At 40.9% G+C, this 8,604-nt stretch overlaps 1 long non-coding RNA gene across 1 annotated transcript; it reads left to right on the plus strand.

The window, feature by feature from the left end:
- The first annotated feature begins 1,669 nt into the window (after positions 1–1,669).
- LOC105999700 lies at positions 1,670–8,347 on the plus strand. Its single transcript, XR_001175750.1, has 3 exons — positions 1,670–1,744; positions 3,592–3,706; positions 8,271–8,347. It is a non-coding gene; the product is annotated as an uncharacterized LOC105999700 (long non-coding RNA).
- Positions 8,348–8,604: the final 257 nt, after the last annotated feature.

Raw genomic sequence — 8,604 nt, forward strand, 5'->3', positions numbered from 1 at the left:
GCATTTAAATGCAGATTAAAGTAACTTTAGAAAAACGGGGGGGGGGGGAATAAAATCATGCCAAATCATTGGCTGCACATTCACACAAGTTTATATCCTAGAGGTGCTTCAGTCAGTTATTTTTTTTTCCTGCCAATGCCACTTAAAAAGGAAGGTAGAGCTCACAGGGGCTGAAGCACTGCCCCACATTTTTGGGCCAATATGATGTTTCTCCATGGGAGAGGGATTAGTGTTTGGCGTGAACCCAACAGTGGTCACCCTAAAACATTCACATGAGCATCAGAAATGTGTGGTATCTGCTTGCTAAAGGTTACCTTGCCCTAGGTTTCTTCTGGTCTAGGCTTTCCTTAGTCCTTTGCACTTTAACAGTGAAGTGTTGAAGTTAAATCTGATCTTACTTTCTTGGTTTTTTTAACATCCGGAAGCCGACTCTTGGGGATGGGGATAAGTGGTGAATATTTTAAAGCTCCACTTTTGGTCCACTCTGTCACTAATGATCATTTCTGGTCAACTGTTTCTCTAAATCTTTTTTTCTAAGCTGCAAAGGCAAGGGGTTGACTAAATGACTAAGTCTAAATTTCCTTTTAGTTCCACCTTTCTCCCCCCACCCCCTTTCTTCTTCTCTCCTCTCTCCCTTCCTCCTTCTGTTTCCTTTACCAAGAATAAATCCTCAGTACAGCTGATCCTTTTTTCTAGTCTAGGTTTTCTTTTATCATCAATTTATCGAGTACGCACACTCAGGGCAAAGCCTGAGCTTTATGCATCTTTTCCCAGTACTTAGCATAATAACTAAGCAGGTGTTTCCAAGTATGGTTTCAGGTAGGACTGGGTCTCATATGTGATTCTATCTTTGCCTGAAGGAGTGCATAGTTCCTAAGGAAAAAGGTACCAAGAACCATCGACTAGCCTTTAAATTAAAAACGGACTCCAGCCTTCCACCCATTCATATGTTCTAACGAGGAACAAGAGTTCATAACAAATAAAACAGCAATTAGCGCTCACTGAGGAGGTTCAGAATGCCAGTGCTTTCTAAGTAATACACCAAGCCTAAGGTCTAGGTACTAGTATTGTTTCACACTTACAAACAGGCAGAGAGCCAGGCGCTGGTGGCTTATGCCTGTAATCCTAACTCAGGAAACTGAGGATCGCAGTTCGAAACCAGCCGGGCCAGGGAACACCGTGAAGCTCGGCTCGAATTAACAATAATAACAACAAGCCGGAAGCAGAGCTTTGGCTGAAGTGGTAGAGTGCCAACCTTGAGTGAACAGAGCTCCGGGGCAGCGCCCAGGGCCTGACTTCCAGCACCCCTCCCCAAGAAAAACCACCATCACACTAGCAGCGAGAGACCCCGAGAAGCAGAGGCCCCACCACAGAGCTCGCACTGCCAAACCCTGCCCCGGCCAGACAACTCAGAAGAGCCAGAGTCCAGGTGCACAGAGCGGAGCGACAAACTCGCACCGCGGGCAGCGGCCACTGCAGAAACGGGCAAAGAGGCCGGAGATGCGGCGATCGGGCGTGGGGGGGGGGAGGCGGGAGAGGGGAGAACGCAAAGACACCCGACGTGGGGGAAACAAAACAAGTGACGCGACGGAAATGACGTCACACGGCGGAGAAGCACAAGATTCCACCCCCCCACCGGATGCGACGAGCCGGAAGTTGCGTAGGGAGGCGGTGCTGAGCTGCGGAGGGCGTCGCCGGGGGCGGGACGGGAGTCCGGTCCTCTAGGAGCGTCGGACGCGGGCAGGTAACCGCGGGCGGGATTTCAAGTGGGAGGGCGGAGGTGGAGTCCGGGGCTGGCCGCTCGGGGAGCGGGAGGGACGGTTTTCACTGTAGGTGGGGGCGGGAAGAGGGCTCCCCGGAGGGTTGAGGACTTGGGGAGCTGTGGGGAGCCGGGTCGGAGCCTTCTGAGCATCTGTGGGGTGGAGAGATGGGGTCTGGGGCACTGCAGTGAGCCAAGCTGGGGCCCCCAGCATCCCCTCGGCCGGCCCGGAGGAAGGGGCAAGGATCCCGTCTCCCCTTCCCTGGAGGGCTAGCCCGGTGCCGCGCACCGCCTGGCGCCTCCAGAAGGTGTCCGGGTGAGCGCGATCCCGAGTGGAAGAACCGGATTGCGGCTCGGCAGGGCAACTTGTCAATGCCAGTAGCAGCCCTCTTCCGAGTGGTAGCGATCACTGCCAGTGATCTCGTTTCTTAGCCAGTGTTTCAGGAGGGTGCTGCGCGGGAGAGACGCAGAGGTTTTCGTTTTGTTTTAAAGTTAGTGAAATGGGTATGTATGAGTGTCTTTCCCTGGTGTGGGGGGACACAATAAGGCGATTATCTGACCATTTTGCAGGTTCCTTTGGTTTTCTGGGAAAAAAAACTTGCAGGGGCATGACACGGGGTGATGGTGTGTGTCCTCAAATGATGAAGGTGTAGCTGTCTCACTGTGATGCTCCTTAGTTTCCCCTCAGTGCATAAACTCGCTTGCCTCCCCCGCCCCCCTCGCTTTTTCTTACTTGAAAGGTAACTGAAAAAGACAACGAAAACGTAAATAGAAATGTATAAAAAATCTAGGTCGAAGTTTCCTGTTGTGTATACATAAAGAAGCAGTTGTAGAAGTCTTTCCCCCAAGAAGATCAATAATAACAACAAAGTAAAAATGCCTTTAATGTAACCAAGAGTGAGTATACACCCAGAAACACAAGTAGTGCAACCAGATTGCTTGTGGTTATCAAATGAATACGGTGCAGATGACACATTCTGCTGTGTAATAAGATCTGGACATGAATCACCACCCTACATGCAGTCCCAGTGAGACGCTTGTGTCTATGGGCTCTCTGATGAAGCCCTTGAGAAGTTGCATTATCTTAGGTAAGGTTGGATAGAGCAGGGCGGAGAGCACTGAATTGTTCTCTACATTTTTTTTTGTGTGTGTGTTATGTGTGTATGTGTTTTGTTGTGTGTTTTTTTTAAACAAGAAGCTACTAAGCACTTAAAGATCTTCAAATAGGTTGAAGGCACTAAAAGTCCCATGTAAATGCTTTATTGAAGTCCTTAAAATTTACAAATTTGCCCATCTTTAATTCTTCATTTTTCAATTTCTGAGTCATCTCTATTTTTATATGTTGTTACTGTGATGTTGTGTTTAGAATAATATAAATATGATAAAAGGTAATTTTGTAATTTTTTTTTTTGGGTCCGGTCATGGGGCCTGAACTCTGGGCCTGGGCGCTGTCCCTCAGCTCTTCACTCAAGGCTTAGCCTTCTACCACTTGAGCCACAATGCCACTTCCGGCTTTTTTTTCTGCTTATGTGGTGCTGAGGAATCGAACCCAGGGCCTCATGCATGCAAGGCAAGCGCTGTACCACTGAGCCACCTTCCCAGCCCCAATTTTGTAATTTTTTGAGTTCTATTTTGGGCCTTAAGTTTAAGCAAGAACCCCCCAAAATATCATTGCCTTAGTCTAATTTTTTTTTTTTTTGCCTGTGTGGTGTTGATTGTCATGTCCTCTAAACTTTGCTCATCTAAATCTCAATAGTGTAACTGTTTTCCTTAATGAGTTGGTATCCAAGTGGTAACTTAGGTATGTACATTGACATTCTTGAGGTTTTCAGTTTTGCAGAGCACTGATACCTATGGACTTCATGTAAAGAAAAGCACGGAATATTAATGGACAAAAACATGAATCAATTTGTATTGTGGCATTCAATTCCTAGCACTTTGGAAGAGGTAAGTTGTTGACTATGTTTTACATTAGGTGAGATATTAGAATAGCTCTGAATGGGCCAAGGAAATTTCAATAGTGCAATTAAAGAGATTGATAAATTATATTGTTCCTGGAAGATTGTTGCTTTACTTTCTTTCCTTTTCTGGGAGTCTCCTTTCCAACACTGAGCATAGGAGAAATAAATCTATCTGTGGTCACCCCATAAATATTAGGCCTCAAGTAGTCATTTAAATCATTTGGCATCTAAGTTGGGCTGTATAATTATGTCTAAATCTGTTGATAGTTCTATTTTGGGCCTTAAGTTTAAGCAAGAACCCCCCAAAATGTCCTTTATGTTTCTTTACATTTACGTTATTTCCCTTTTTTTCCTCCCTTTGTCCCCTTCTCTCCCTCTTTCTACTCTCCCTCACTTTCTTCCTTCCCTTTATGCATCTCTCCCTTTTCCCAAGTCCTTCCCCATTATTCCTTTTAGGTGATCTGTTCTCTCATCCTTTTATCTTTCTGTCCCAGGGTAAAGTTTCTTTTTGTTTTCTATTTCACTTTTCCTAATCCATCAGTTTCCTAATTTTCAAAACTTTAACTTTAGCTTTTTGGTGATGTTTGGAATCTTTTAATCACTAAGCACTTTTCTGGCCTCTTGTAAGTGTATAAACTTGTTTAGAATTTGTTTAAATTATAAAAGGCAGTGCTTCTAGAAATCTATCATTTACTTATACTTCTTTGCACACAAAAATTTGCATACAAAGATACTTATCACCATATCATTTGGAATGAGAAGACACCCAGGAACATCTAGAAATAACCTAAATGTACGTCAGCAGATGTCTGGTTAAATAAATGCTTACTTTTTGGGCTCCAGTGGCTCACGCCTGTAATCCTAGCTACTCAGGAGGCTGAGATCTGAGGATAGCAGTTCAAAGCCAGCCCCGGCAGGAAAGTCTATGAGACTCTTATCTCCAATAAACCACTAGAAAACCAGAAGTGGCACTGTGGCTCAAGTGGTATAGTGCTAGCCTTGAGCTGAAGAGCTGAGGGACAGCGCCCAGGCCAAGAGTTCAAGCCCCATAACTGCCAAAAAAAATAAAGGAAGTGGGCCTAGAGATGCAGATATGGAAGAATCTTCTAAGATACATAATTAACTGAGAAATACAATATACAAATACATAGTATATTTTCATTTTTGATTTTAAGAAGCACGTATTTATATACATATAAATTTTTCAAACTTAAGGAGCTATGGACAGAATTCCATGAGGAATGAAACTAATGGTCTAGAATAAGAGCAAAAATCAATTTTTTTTAAATTTAAAACTCACATTATATGTGTATTTATATACATACATAATTATGTGGATTGAATGTTTCACTCTAGGCATATTTTTATTTCATGATACAAACAAACAGCAAGACTTTAAGGTAATTTAACAAATCTAGAGACTTACTACTATTCCTATGACTTTCTTTCCTTACAATTTTGTTTAGAAGTATTGGGTTATACAGTAACCCGATTGTGTATGGTTGTTTTTTTTTCAGAGCTGCAAGGAAGGTTTGGTGGAACTATAAAAGGTTTTCAACCTTCACACTAAGTTGTTACTATTAATAAGAACTTATTAGTGTTGAATGCTTAGTGCTGTCTAATTCAGTACTCATGAACAATATGTAGTATGCTACTAGCTTAATATGATTTGTTTGCAAGCTAGATTTGTATTGCTCTGGCATGATTATTCTTAGCTTCCCACTTTTTCTGAGTGGCATGGCTTTTTTCATTTGCTCTTTTGTGATGCCGGAAACCAACTCAGGGCATCACACCAGCATTGTATTTCTGAGCTGCAACCCCCAGACTTGGGAGTCGGTATGCTTTAAGCAAATCTTAAAATTATTTCTATTTTGCCCTTGTTGTTTGGCTTAGGGCCTTTCAAGAGAATGAATTTTTTTCTTTTATTAAAACCAGCAAACCATCTTTGCCTATTTTAAGTTTACTGATTATCTACATTGGACTCAGCAAAAATGTCTGGCACATTAGTTCTCTTGTCTTTTTATTTCCCACACTTTAATTATGGGTCATTTGGCATAATAGTAATAGGCAAATAAGAGTAGATAAGAAATATAAAAATAACAATCATTTCATTAATAGAGGGGTTTTATATGAAACTTGCTTTAGAATCAGCTACTTAAGATACATCCTTAAATTGTTTAATCAGTTGTGTATATTGTTAAATATCTGTCAGGTTTTCATTTTATTTTTTTGTGGTGCTAATGATCAGACCCAAGGTCTTGTGCATGCTGTACAAGTGCTGTAGCACTGAGTTGCACCTCAGTACTGGTTGATATTTTTGTTTATTTTTGTTAAATGGGGTCTAGCTGTGTTGCCCAGGTAACATAACCCAACCCAACTTGTGGGCTCAAGCTGTCCTCCAGCCTCAGACTCTTGCCTCAGCTCCTGAGTAGTGAACTACAATACCATAGTTTAGACTTTTTTGCATATGATCATCTCTGTTAAATGATGGTTTGCTTCTTAATGTCCTTGGAATTCATCACTGTGTTCACAAAGGAGAATTCACTAGCCAGGATATTTGGAAGTAGGACTCTGTTCTTACTAAGGAAAATGGATTACCAGTGAATTTAATTCAAGGGTTAAATTATTTCCCTGGATTAATATGCTAAAATATGGTAAAGGTGACACATAGACGAAATGAACATAATGTAAAAGTTACATGTATGGAACAGAGCAATAAGAAAAGTCATTTGATATGATGAAGAATTAGGGAAGTTTAGTCATCTATAAGTTTTAAGAGTCAAGACATATCTTGAGAATGAGAAAATGAAAAACCTGTCAACAGAAACAGTTATGATTGAGATATCTTTAAGATTCTGTTGTGCCAGGTGCTCATGGCTCACACTTGCAATCCTTGCTACTCAGGAGTATAAGATCTGAGAATTGTGGTTTGAAGACAACCTAGATAGGAATGACTGTGAGATTCTTGTCTCCAGTTAACCATGAAAAAGCTGGAAGTGAAGCTAGGGCTCAAGTGGTAGAGCCCTGCCTTGGACGGAAAAAGCTGATAGATAGTGTCATTGCATTTGCACATGATCAAGATTAAAGAGACCTCCATTAATATATAAAAATTAATACACACAAAATCCCAATTTCATTACTCTGTGTACATTTAGAGATAAAAGAATGTTGTTATTGTTGTGATTTGTTAAAAGGGATAATTGTGATGATCCAGATTAGGAGGACTTGGACTATTTGTTGTTTTTTCCCTTCAGGAAATAGACTTTGAGAGAGAGGTTGGGAAAACTTCATAATGAGGAATTTTGTTCTTGACTTTCTTGGCAGGGGGTTTATGGGGCAGGCTTAAACTTAGGGCCTCAAGCTCTTGCTTGTTGTTGTTGTTGTTTCCTAACAGCTGGAGCTCTACAACTTGAGCCATACCTCCAGTTCCTAATTGGAAAAGGTATAGAACTAGTCAGCAGTGGAACAGGTTGTGCTAATAGTAAATTCTGGGTCATTAGGGTAGCTTGAGCAGAGTTAGAACATAGGAATGTTACGTCTTGGATTTCTTCTTCTTCCTTTTTATCTTTTAAACAAAGAAAAACATTGTTTCCATTTCCTGGAGTTCATTTGGATAAATATTATTTTTATGATCAAGTACACATAGGCATTGCACCCTTTGTTCCTCTTCTAAGACTATCATCCTTTGAGCTTAGCTTACTTCACTTAATATGATTTGTTATGTGGTAATATAATAAGATTCTGAATTATTTGGAAGGCTTCTTTGAAATTCTAAACAATTTATTACTGTTCATTGAATTGATTTATTACAAGTGTATTTGTGTTTTTTTGTTTTTGCCGGTCGTGGGGCCTGAACTGCTCTTCAGGTCAAGGCTAGTGCCACAGTACCACTTCCAGCTTTTTCTGCGTATGTGGTGCTGAGGAATTGAACTCAGGGCCTCATGCATGCAAGGCAAGCACTGTACCACTCAGCCACCTTCCCAGCCCTGTTTTATTGTTTTTATATTTAAGTAGTCATAGCTTTTTAAGAAATTTCACTTACATTAGTTATACTCTACAGGGGGAATTTCACTGTTACCTTTCCACACATATTTACAACATATTCCAATCAATCTTATTCCCTCTGCCATGCCCCTGCCCCTCTTCCCCGCTTCCCAAAACATGATAGTTAACTTTTCTACTGGTCACTTAAACACTAACTTCACCTTTCCTATAACCAGGACTATATTATCCTAATACCCAAACTATAAGATACAATATATATTTGCTTTTATTCATTTCTTACTTGGTTTATGTATTTTTGTTTTATACAGTATAATAAGCTTAATTAACTATAAACTAATTCTATGGCATAGTAAAAGCAATAAACTGTGAATGTGCCATATCAATAAAAGAGGAAAAGAAAAAAGTCATAAAGCTGACCAACTAATTTGAAACTTATAGCAAGTAGACCTTTTTGATTATATTAAAACAGCTCTATATTAATAGATGTTCAAAATGATAACCCTGACTAAATGTAAAAAATTTATGTTCAATATTTTTTGTTGTAGATGACAAGAATACCTGAATTTTGAAAGATCTCTCCAGTTTTTTGTTTTGCAATTGTGGGACGTGAACTCAGGCCTGGATGCTATCCCTGAACTCAAGGGTAGTGCTCTGTCACTTGGAGCCACAGCTCCACTCTGGTTTTCTGGTGGTTAATTGGAGATAAGAGTCTCACAGACTTTTCTGCCTGGGCTGGCTTCAAACCTTGATCTTCAGATCTCAGCCTTCTGAGTAGCTAGAATTACAGGCATGAGCCACCGTACCTAGCTCTCTCCAGTATTTTAATAAAAAAAGACTAGACAGCTATTTTTGCATTTCAAGAGGTTCTATTGTAGTAAA

Source organism: Dipodomys ordii, unplaced genomic scaffold, assembly GCF_000151885.1.
Source record: "Dipodomys ordii isolate 6190 unplaced genomic scaffold, Dord_2.0 Scaffold196, whole genome shotgun sequence".
NCBI classification, from domain to species: Eukaryota; Metazoa; Chordata; class Mammalia; order Rodentia; family Heteromyidae; genus Dipodomys; species Dipodomys ordii.